Raw genomic sequence first — 12,194 nt, 5'->3', positions numbered from 1 at the left:
AGTGGTAGTCGTGCCTGGCCTCCAAGTCACAGTCGCCTCAGTAAACCGGATCGATCTCCGTGTCACCGGGTCGCCTCCTCCTCGCCTACACCGTCTCCACGGGCGGGCCTCAGTGCCACCTCTACCGCGTGGCCGCAGCCCCGTCAAGTCGCCGCGGCCACCTCGCCTTGCCTCTGAGGCGTCTGTCGTTGTCAAAACCGGCGGATCTTGGGTAGGGGGTCCCGAACTGTTCATCTAGGATCGATGTTAACAGGAGACGGGGGACACAATGTTTACCTAGGTTCGGGCCCTCTCTATGGAGGTAAAACCCTACGTCCTGCTTGATTGATATTAATGAATATGAGTGTTACAAGAGTGGATCTACCATGAGATCGTAATGGCTAAACCCTAGAAGTCTAGCCTATATGGGTATGGTAATGAATATATGTGTTGTCCTTTCCGGACTATCCCCTTTGGTTTATATAGACACCGAGGGGATCTAGGGTTTACATGGAGTCGGTTACATAAGAAGGAATCTTTGGTCGCCAAGCTTGCCTTCCACGCCAAGTAGAGTCCAATCCAGACACGGTGCAGTCTTCGGCCTTCATGTCTTCACATCCCATCAGTTCGACCCATAGATAACAGGCCGGACGCCCAAGGACCCCTTAGTCCATGACTCCCTCATCAGTAGCCCCTGAACCTGGCTTCAATGACGAGGAGTCCGGTGCGCAGATTCATCTTCGGCATTGCAAGGCGGGTTCCCTTCTTTCCGAACTTCAAGATAGTCTTCGGATGCGATGACTGTATCCGGACCTGTCACACACGCCATATATAACCGCAGAGAGAACATATATTATTGGACGAGTCTAATCCGCTGACAACTTTTACAATGTGACATTGCGTTTGTCCGGCCATAATTTCGAACCGTTTTTCGTCTGCCGCTCCATGTTGTGAGACGCGGTTGTCATTGGCATGTCTTGTCAAAGCAGAGATCGTGCCCCCTTATTACGGGATTCTCATCAATACGGGCATGGGCAACCCAACCGTGCCGTTTTGCATGGCTCTCGGGAATAGGCGAGTTCAAGGAGAGCGGGGAGGCGCTTGATATTTGTGGTCTTTATAAGGGGATAAGGACACTCTTCCTTCACCCACACCCTTCTTCACCTCCAGTCCTTCCGTCCTTGAGCTCTAGCGCCCAAGCTTTCGGCTTTTCCTTGTACGAGAAGACACTCCAATCATGTCCGGATCCAGAGCTGGAGGCAATTGGATGGCCTCCTCCGTTAAGGAGAAGAACATCATGGAGCTCCGAGAGGCAGGCTATATAGCCAACGAGATTGCTCACCGACACCCGGAAAGAGGGCAGATCGTCCCCACCCCCGATCCCCACGAGAGGGTTGTGTTTCTCACACACTTCATCCGCGGGCTGGGATTTCCTCTTCATCCATTTGTCCATGGATTGATGTTTTACTATGGGTTGGACTTCCACGATCTGGCCCCCAACTTTATCCTCAATATCTCTGCATTCATAGTTGTGTGTGAAGCCTTTCTCCGCATCCTACCTCACTTTGGCTTATGGCCGAAGACTTTTAATGTAAAGCCAAAGGTGATGCGCGGCCAACCGGCCGAGTGCGGAGGTGCCATGGTGGGCAGGATGCCCAATAACACCTGCCTCAAGGGCTCCTTCGTAGACATGGTGAAGGGATGGCAATCGGGGTGGTTCTATATCACCGAGCCACGCAATGCCAACTGGGCGGCGGCTCCCAACTTCCGATCCGGAGTCCCGATGCGGCTTACCTCCTGGCAGGAGAAGGGCCTGACCTGGGGATCTCTACAAGAGATCACGGGGCTCCAAACGTGCCTCCAGAATATGATAACCCGGAAGATCAAGCTCGTTGATGTGATCCAGGTCATGCTTGTACGTCGGGTCGTTCCATGCCAGCGCCGGACTTGTTATTTGTGGGAGTTTAATCCGGCCGAGCACCAGACGCTGCTAAGGCTCTTCGGCACGACGCACGAAGATATCTGGAAGGTGCTCTTCAAGGACAACGAGACGCCGCCTCCCTTGACCAAAGATCGTGAGCTCAACTTTAAGCGTCAGGCCAATTCGGTAAGTCCTCAAGGTGTAGTCTTTAAGGACACACTTCGAGGAAGGATACCAAGCCTGCTTGTCAATTTCTTTTTTAGGCCTGGGTCGATCTAGCGAGACGGATTAATAGTCCGGCTCCACTGCCCGAAGATGAAGAAACCCCACTTCTTACCAAGATGCAATTTCCGGTGCCTTACGACGTGCCGGAGAAGAAGGTCAAAACCAAGGTCAAGGGGACCAGGCGTGGGCTTCGCCGAAGGAGCACCTTGGTCATCTCGTCTGACAATGAGACAGACCCCTTAGCCGCCGACGACAACGATGAGGAGGGGGTGACTCCCCTCCTGCGAGAGGAAGGGAGAAAAGGAGGACTCTACGAGTTTGGAGGCGGAGGCGCCCAAGAGGGGGAGAGGCTCCTTCGCGGATAACTCCGCGTGGGATGTTCACAGCAGTCCGGAGCGATCTCGTCTGACCAAACCTCGGGCCGCCTCGTGAGTACCAGAATCAAAAACATCCCACCTTCTTGATTTGTAATATTAACGCATATTAAACCTTGTTGTTGTAGTCTGGCACGCGAAGGCTCCCCGCGATCCTCGACAGAGGATTCACTAGACTCAAAGGAGATGGCTAGCATGTCTCCGCCACCTGCTCATTCCATCTCACCCCAGGGTGACGACGAGGTGGCGTCCAAAAAGACTTTCCCAGGCCGGGGGGAGATTCCGGAGACCATCAGGGTGACGCCCTAGGATGACTCCTCGGCCGCCAGACATACGGGGGAAAAACTCCCCACGAGGACCGGTGACGGGGCCCGAGTTCCCTTCGGGCCTCAGCTGGATACCACTCCGGAGATCTACATGGCTAGGGGGTCCAGCGAACGGCATTCCCCCCAAGGAGGGAATGTGCCTGTTCCACTGGTGACCTCTGTCCAACCAGAGGCACTGGATAATCTGCTGGAGGCGCTACAAGGCGCCTCTATCATGGATGGTCGTCGTGTTCTTATGGACACGGTAATAGAGAAGGTTCGGTTTGTCAAAAACGGACTGACCGAAGCATGCACCAGCCTTCTAATGGGCTTTGAGGTGAGTAATGTGATTGTAGGAAAAATATCGCCTTATAGACAGTAGCCCCTGACGCTCTGTTTGGTGTTCGGGAGGAAACGCCAAACAGAGGATCGAGAATAAATATCGCAGGAGTCTAACATGAGTTGTCTATGTGAATAAGCAGGTACCGCTGCAGACTGCCATTGCTCATGTTGTGGAAGTTTCCGGTTTGGAGCGGAAACTGGAGTAGGCCGAGGAGGAGCTCAGCTTCGTGAAGAAGCAGTTGGACGATAGGCAAGGTATGCAGTAACCTATGGGTATATTTCGAAAAAATGAGTAGTCCAGCCGGACTAAAGTGTCACAAACATTATTAGTGTCCACGACCGAGGTGGCGGCACTTAAGAAGGCGTTAGCCAAGGCCGAGGACAAAGCGGCCGTGGAACGCACCGCGCACGAGAAGCACTAGGCCCAGATTGCCGAGGCGCAACAACAACTCCAGGGAGTGATCGAGAGATTTGAGTCCTTGGAGTGCGATTGTAAGGTGCAGGGGTCCGAACTGGCAAAGGCCCGCCGGAGCGGACAGGATGCACGAGCCGAAGCCCAGGACGCTCTCTAGGAGATTCAGGCGGCTAAGAAGATTACGGAGGGTAAATCTTTCGCCCTGCATAGCGAGTGTGCGTAAGAAACGTTCCTTGTACTTATCCGAATTCGGGTTTTCCAGGCGTGTTTATGGATCTTCCGCGCAGTATACCAGATGCTGCTGAGTATTACAGAGCCAAAGAAGGAATGTCTATGGAGAAGCTATTCTGGTCCCAGTATCTTCGATCCGAACATCCGTTGCCCTTCATTGACCAACTGAAGCAGTTGGTCGAGCTGCACAAGTCAACGGAGCTAGCCATGAAGGACCTGATAGTCCGGCTGTGGCCTGCCGATCCTGTACCTAGCAGCTATTTCGAACTTGTAAAACGGCTTGTTAACGCCTCTCTGCGGCTTGAAACCGTGAAGTGGTCGGTCTGCATCAAAGGTGCGCGTATGGCCTTTGCCCGCGTCAAGACGCATTGGGCAAAGCTGGATGCCAAGAAGCTAATGACCGAGGGACCACCGGAGGGCAAGGAGCATCGTCGACCCGAGCTCTATTTTGACGGCATCTTGGAGGGGTCCCACCTTGTGGCGGAACAACGTTCGAAGGATATCATTTTACCATGAGAACATGTGTATTATACTATCATGAAATATGGAGCAGTGATGTTATGTATTATAATGCTTATGATTTACATTTTACCTCATGTGCGGCTGTTTATGAAATCTGAGGGTTGACCAGTCGTCGGCTTCTACATAGCAACGAGAGGAGAGAGTGTTGTCTACGTACCCTCGTAGACCGTTCGCGGAAGCGTTATATCAACCCGGTTGATGTAGTCGTATGTCTTCACGATCCGACCGATCCATGTACCGAAAGCATGACACCTCCGAGTTCTGCACACGTTCGGCTCGGTGACGTCCTCGCCTTCTCGATCCAGCAAGAGGGGTGAAGTAGTAGATGAGTTCCGGTAGCACGACGGCGTGGTGATGGTGTTGGTGAAGAACAATCTCCGCAGGGCTTCGCCAAAGCACTACAAAAACTATGACGAAGGATAAACTAGAGGGGACGGGGTTGCCGGCACATGGCTTGGTGTTTCTTGATGTGTCTTGGGTGCTAGTCCTACCCCTCTATTTATATGTTGAGCCTTGGGGTCGAAACTTGGAGTAAAAGCCTCCACAAAGTCGGTTTCACCCGAAAGGCAAGAGTCCTTCTCGGACTCCAGGGCCAGACGCCAGGGTTCCCGGTGTCTGGGGACCCTGGCGTCTGGCCCCTAGACTCCGCAAAACTTCCTTTTTGCGCTTTCCAAAAACCATGTGGGCTTTGCCCTTTGGCCCAAATAAAGTGTTCTCGTACCCAAACATTTCGGGAAACATCCGGAACCCCTTCCGGTGAATTCCGGAACCCTTCCGGAGTCCAAACACTATTATCCCATATATCAATCTTTATCTCTGGACCATTCCGGAGTTCCTCGTCATGTCCGTGATATTATCCGGAACTCCGAACAACATTCGGTCACCAACATACATAACTCATAGTACTATATCGTCAACGAACGTTAAGCGTGCGGACCCTATGGGTTCGAGAACTATGTAGGCATGACCGAGACACCTCTCTGGTCAATAACCAATAGCGGGACCTGGATGCCCATATTGTCTCCTACATATTCTACGAAGATCTTTATCGGTCAGACCGCATAACAACATACGTTGTTCCCTTTGTCATCGTTATGTTACTTGCCCGAGATTTGATCGTCGGTATCTCAATACCTAGTTCAATCTCGTCACCGTCAAGTCTCTTTACTCGTTCCGTAATACATCATCACACACCTAAGTCATTTAGTTGCAATGCTTGCAAGGCTTATAGTGATGTGCATTACCGAGTGGGCCCAGAGATACCTCTCCGACAATAGGAGTGACAAATCCTAATCTTGAAATACGCCAACCCAACAAGTACCTTCAAAGACACCTGTAGAGCACCTTTATAGTCACCCAGTTACGTTGTGACGTTTGGTGGCACACAAAGTGTTCCTCCAGTAAACGGGAGTTGCATAATCTCATAGTCACAGGAACATGTATAAGTCATGAAGAAAGCAATAGCAACAAACTAAACGATCAAGTGCTAAGCTAACGGAATGGGTCAAGTCAATCACATCATTCTCCTAATGATGTGATCCCGTTAATCAAATGACAACTCATGTCTATGGTTAGGAAACTTAAGCATATTTGATCAACGAGCTAGTCAAGTAGAGGCATACTAGTGACACTCTGTTTGTCTATGTATTCACACATGTATTATGTTTCCGGTTAATACAATTCTAGCATGAATAATAAACATTTATCATGAAATAAGGAAATAAATAATAACTTTATTATTGCCTCAAGAGCATATTTCCTTCAGGTTGAGTCGCCAACCTTGAGCCGTCGAGGTCACCTCCAAAACTGCCTCTGCTGCCATCCGAGCCGGCCGAGTCGGCTGCCTGATGCGCTACGCCATGCCCCCGAGGGCTCTTCACGTTGTAAAGTTGCAGTAGCAAAAACAGGTTCTCTTGCTGGATGCTGGAAAGGTCAAAGGGTCAGCTACCCGATCCATGTGTTAGTAGGATAATTACTACAAGTACAAGTGCTGCGCTGGTTTGCCATCGTATAAAAGAACATGGGATATAGTGCTAGGACCACATCAGACATTTGATATGCTTTGATCCCGGTATCTACGTTCATCCGACAAAAAATATACCAGGTGCTATCTTGTCTATCTATTTTTAAGTGCATATTATTTTTATCAAAGAACAATTACTCTGGTCTGTGATATTTTTTCGCAGGACTATTGTTAATTACAAAGGTGTCGCACAAGGGATGCGCACCAGCGTTATATTTGCACTGGCGCTTGTCCGTGCCGCACTGCTGGACGGATACGTGCGCAAGTCGCCGCCCCCGTTACATCAACACAACGCGGCTAGCTTGCCCGTCCATGCGGCTTATCGCGCCAGCGATTGCCTCGCCCATCCGCGCTGGCTTACAACACCGCGGCCGGCTCATCTGTTTGCTTCCGCGGCCGACTTGGCCGTGATTAATTTCAGCTTTACCGTGGTGGTCATCAACTCCGCAGTGTATAATTTCCGGCCTAACATATAAGGTGAAATCCATTCAGTATATTTTTATATTACATATTGCTTTCTTTAAAAGAGCAATTACTCTGGCTTGCAAGTTCTCCAATGCAGGACAAGTTGTCTACTGCAAAAGGGATTATTATATCACTGAGATGTTGAATGACTCATACCGGTTTATATCACGGTCAAGTATGGAGAATCTCAAAACAACTCCTTGAGTCTTCTTAAGACTCGGGGGCTATGATGACATGATTCAGTAAATGATTGCCAGTTTAAAGCAGACTCAAGAACTTCGGGTCATTGAAGGGAAAAATAACCTGGCCCCGGAGGTTACTGCCTTATTCGTGAAAATTTGAAGGCCGTCAAAAAATTTCTGGCTCAAAATGAAGAATTCCGGTTATGAAATCCGGCTCAAGATATATCTCTCTCCCGTAAAGCTTTGAAGCTCTCAGATTCTGGTTTACAAAGTCCTGTTCAAAAAATAATTCATTTCTCGCAAGTCCGAGTTCTCAGAAAAAATAATAAAGGTTGCGAAAGAGAACATTTGCTGCCATGATGCACAGTTCAAACATGGGTATCCTGCCTTATGGGCTTATCTTATTATGATCACATAGGGGCTTCCGGCTTATTGAGAAAAGTTATGGTTACCCTTTGATCCGGCTTATAAGCCATGAAAAAAACTTGGGGGCTTACTACCCAGGTTAAAGGAACTAAAGAGAGTCTGTTGCAAAAGCACAACTCAAACATAGGTGCCCATTGAGCACTCAAAGATATTGCTTGGGGGCACTTTGTTTTAAATAACAAGAGTTTTTATAACCCTTGTAATAGGCTTGGAAGCCAGGTGTATTCACCTAAAACCCTGGGTTATCCCGCCGTACTTTTGACAAGTCAATCTTATACAGACCCTGAACTTGTCAAAGTTAAAATGACAATTGGTTGTGTGAGGTCCGGTTTATAAGGTTTATAAGGTTTAACTCAATGGCTATGCGGCCCATGAAAGCACTTGAGATTTAGGCTTGGCGGCCTATGAAAGCCTTGTTTTTTCTGATTTGTTGTTTTCTCTGAACATTGTTTTGATTCATATCCTAGTTCCATATTAATATGTGGTTTAAAACAATTCAGGCCATGTAGTCTTAATCTTTATGACTCATATTTGAGCATATTTGGGGTTTTGATAACCCGTCCTGATAAAGGGAGTTAAGTTGCCAGGATATATTTGCCTTGAGCAATCAAAATCATGTTATTGCATGCCTACGGGTCAATACCCTCGACGGATTATATTATTCAAATCTCGAATAGCCAACATGGCTGGATTTTTATGATGGTTATCAATAACCAATATTATGATTGAGGTTTTCAAAGTCGCTTCAGCGCAATGGATATTATTTTATCATTGGATATAATTTATTCTACAATTTAAGGAATAGTCCTGTACAAGCTTACGACCCGGCACTTGGGGGCTACATTATTCAAGTTGAGATTACATCAAATATGCAAGTCTCATGTCGCTGCAAGCATGCACCATGACACTTGGGGGCTAATGCAAAGTCATTTTTTGCTCACTTTATTGAAGACCCGACTCATCACATTGTAATGAGCCGACCCTTGGGGGCTACCAATTGCTCCTGTCAAAACTTCAAGGTATACAAGTCTTAATCCATTATATTGAAAGGTCCACTACTTACTTGGCAGAGTACAAAGCTCTTAACCTTATGGACGTGGGTTCATGCCCCATGGTGAGGGTTACATCATATGATATTATTTTCAATGAAGCATATATAAAGTCCCTGCTCATTATTGCATAATGACCCGGCCCTTGGGGGCTACATTGGTTGAAGTTTTTCTGAGTATAAGGCAATTACAAGTCCCAGGTTGCTGCAAGCATAACAACCCGACACTTTGGGGCTACGTATGTGGAATATTCAGTTTTGACTAGTGACTGAGATGAACAATCTGGATTTCTTCAAGGTTGCAACATTTATATCGAAACAAGTCTTAAGCTATCACTATGTTCTCCTCTTAAGACTTGGGGGCTAAAGGTAATATGCATATAAAGGAGGAACATCTTCAAATTCTCAATTTTGGGCAAATCAGGAAGATTAATTGTGTGACCGGGCGTTGGCAACAATCATGACCCGGTGTCTATAACAGTCATGACCCGGAGTCATCAGTTTTTATAACCCGGTGATTTCGGAAATCATAACTCAGCAAGTTCTACAAGCCGGCTGAATATCAGTTGAATATTTCAAACCAATATTTTTTCAAGTCAGAGCATTGAAGGCCGATTCAAATGGATTATTTATTCATTTACAATATTTCTTTTACAAGCAAATTGATTATGAAGCTGGTCTACTGACCTGGATTTTCTAGAAAGAAATGACAAGGACTTAAGGATGATCAGGTGCCGGCTTACAAGAGTTCTTAACCCGAAGTATAACCTGTCAAATTTGTTCTTGTGTTTACATTGCATATCAGTTTAACATGGATAAATCAAAATTAAACTGGGGGCTAATGTCGGGGATATACCTCGCGGTATGACTCGGCCAAAGTAATAACCCGGCTGGGACTTGGTAAACCGGCAGACAATTAAGAATGATGGTTAAGGCAGATGTTAAGTCAGATCATAACCCGATAGATGTTAAGTCAGATCATAACCCGGCGGATGTTAAGTCAGATCATAACCGGCAGATGTTAATTCAGATAATAACCCGGCAGATGTTAAGTCAGATCATAACCCGACAGATTTAAGCTAGATGGTAAGTCCGATGGTAAACCGGCAGACAGTCATAACCCAGCAGACAGAGTCGCCTGGGGTTAATAAGCCCGAGATGTTAAGAAGCCCATGAAGAGAAGTCAGAATATTTTAAATCTTAGTCCAAGATGGACTCTACATGTAACATGTCCCTTCAACTTATATAAGGAGGGGCAGGGCACCCCAAGAGGGGAGAGGGATAATCTTAAGGTTAGACATAACTAGGAGAGCCAGATTACGGCGACTCCCTCGTGATGATAATGAAACCTAGCCACAAACAACATGTAGGGTTGTTACCGGATGATGTTTCCCGGGGCCCGAAGCTGTCTAAACCCTTGTCTTGTGTTGCGTCTCTCGATTCTGCTCAACCCCTCTCAAGCTACCACATAGATGCGTTGGCCTCACGACTAAGTCCTCACACTAGGACATCTGCCGTGACAATTCCACGACAGGACGGTTATATGATCCAATTATATTAGCACTATTGAGAGATTGCACTAGTGGAAGTACGGACCCTAGGCCTCATTTTCAAGCATTGCAATGCCGTTTTTGTGCCCGTTTACTATTTGCTACCTTGCTGTTTTTATTTATTCAGATTATAAAAATATATTTCTACCATCCATATTACACTTTTATCACCATCTCTTCGCCGAACTAGTGCACCTATACAATTTTCCATTGTATTGGGTGTGTTGGGGACACAAGAGATTTCTTGTATTTGGTTGCAGGGTCGTTTGAGAGAGACCATCTTCATCTTACACCTCTCACGGATTGATAAACCTTAGGTCATCCACTTGAGGGAAAATTGTATTGTCCTACAAAACTCTGCACTTGGAGGCCCAACATGTGTCTACAAGAATAAAGTTGCATAGTAGACATCAAGCTCTTTTCTGGCGCCATTGCCGGGGAGGTGAGTGCATGAAGGTATATCTTTAGATCTTGCAATTGAATCTTTTAGTTTGTTGTTTTATCACTAGTTTGGTTTATAAAAGAAAACTACATAAAAATGGAATTGAGGTTGCATCATATTATTGATCATCTTTATAATATCTTTCTTGAAAATGATGGTTCAGAAAATTGTGCTCAATTGTTAGAAGAAGAAGTCAATAAAACGTTTGGCACAAAATATTTGAATGATGAGCATTATTGCAATGTTGTTAGTATGAATTCTTTGAATATCCATGTTGCTAATGATATGCAAAGCCATAAGCTTGGGGATGTTATATTTGATGAAAATGATATTTTTAGTCCCCCAAGTTTTGATGAGAAAATTTATTATGATGATTGCATACCTCCTATTTATGATGATTATATTGATGAAAGTGGATTTGGAGAGGTTGTGACTTTATTTGATGATGAATCCACTATTTTGGAGGAGTTTGCAATTGATTATGATAACAAAGTTGCTATCTATGATGATTATGGTAATGACATGTATGCTATAAAGAATAATGATAACCATGAAACTTGTCAACATGATTTTAATTTTGACTCTCATGATAGTTATTTTAACCTCTGCCCCCAGACCGCCTCTTTGTTCTATAAATAACCTAATATTCCAGAAACACTAGGGGAATCGACAAAATATTCATCCAACCGCCACAGAGTCCAGAACCACCAGATCCAATCTAGACACCATCTCGGATGGGGTTCACCACCTCCGTTGGTGCCTCTCCGATGATGCGTGAGTAGTTCTTTGTAGACCATTGGGTCCGTAGTTAGTAGCTAGATGGCTTCCTCTCTCTCTCTCTCTCTCTCTCTCTCTCTCTCTCTCTCTCTTGAATTCTCAATACAGTGGTCTCTTGGAGATCCATATGATGTAACTCTTTTGCGGTGTGTTTGTTGGGATCAATGAACTTTGAGTTTATGATCAGATCTATCTTTTTATATCCATGAAAGTATTTGAGTTTCTTTGATCTCTTTTATGCATGATTTCTTATGGACTCGTATTTCTTCTCCGATATTCGGGTTTTGTTTGGCCACCTTGATCTATTTATCTTGCAATGGGAAGAGGTGCTTTGTAGTGGGTTCGATCTTCCGGTGCTTGATCCCAGTGACAGAAAGGGAACCGACACGTATGTATCGTTGCTACTAAGGATAAAACGATGGGGTCTATCTCTACATAGATAGATCTTGTCTACATCATGTTATCGTTCTTATTGCATTACTCTGTTTCTCCATGAACTTAATACACTAGATGCATGTTGGATAGCGGTCAATGAGTGGAGTAATAGTAGTAGATGCTGGCAGGAGTCGGTCTACTAATTTTGGGTGTGATGCCTATGTAATGATGATTGCTTGGATATCTTCATGATTATTTGAAGTTCTATCAATTGCCCAACAGTAATTTGTTCACCCATGGTTTGCTATTTTTCTTGAGAGAAGCCACTAGTGAAACCTACGGTCCCCGGGTCTCTTTGTCATATTATTTGCCTTTGTGATCTATTTTCCTTTGCTTTTTTTTTCAGATCTATTAAACTAAAAATGAAAAAATTCCTTGCTACAATTTATTCTTATTTATTTTATTTGGTGTTCGATCTATCAATCTACTACAATTTATCTCACGTCTGTTTGCCTATCTTGAGGTGTTGTACGCGGGAGGGATTGACAACCCCTTTAACACGTCAGGTTGCGAGGATTTTTTACCTATGTGC

The sequence above is a fragment of the Triticum dicoccoides genome, chromosome 7A (genome assembly GCF_002162155.2).
Source record: "Triticum dicoccoides isolate Atlit2015 ecotype Zavitan chromosome 7A, WEW_v2.0, whole genome shotgun sequence".
Classification (NCBI taxonomy): Eukaryota; Viridiplantae; Streptophyta; class Magnoliopsida; order Poales; family Poaceae; genus Triticum; species Triticum dicoccoides.
The sequence above is the reverse complement of the archived record's forward strand: the minus strand, read 5'-3'. Positions refer to the sequence as shown.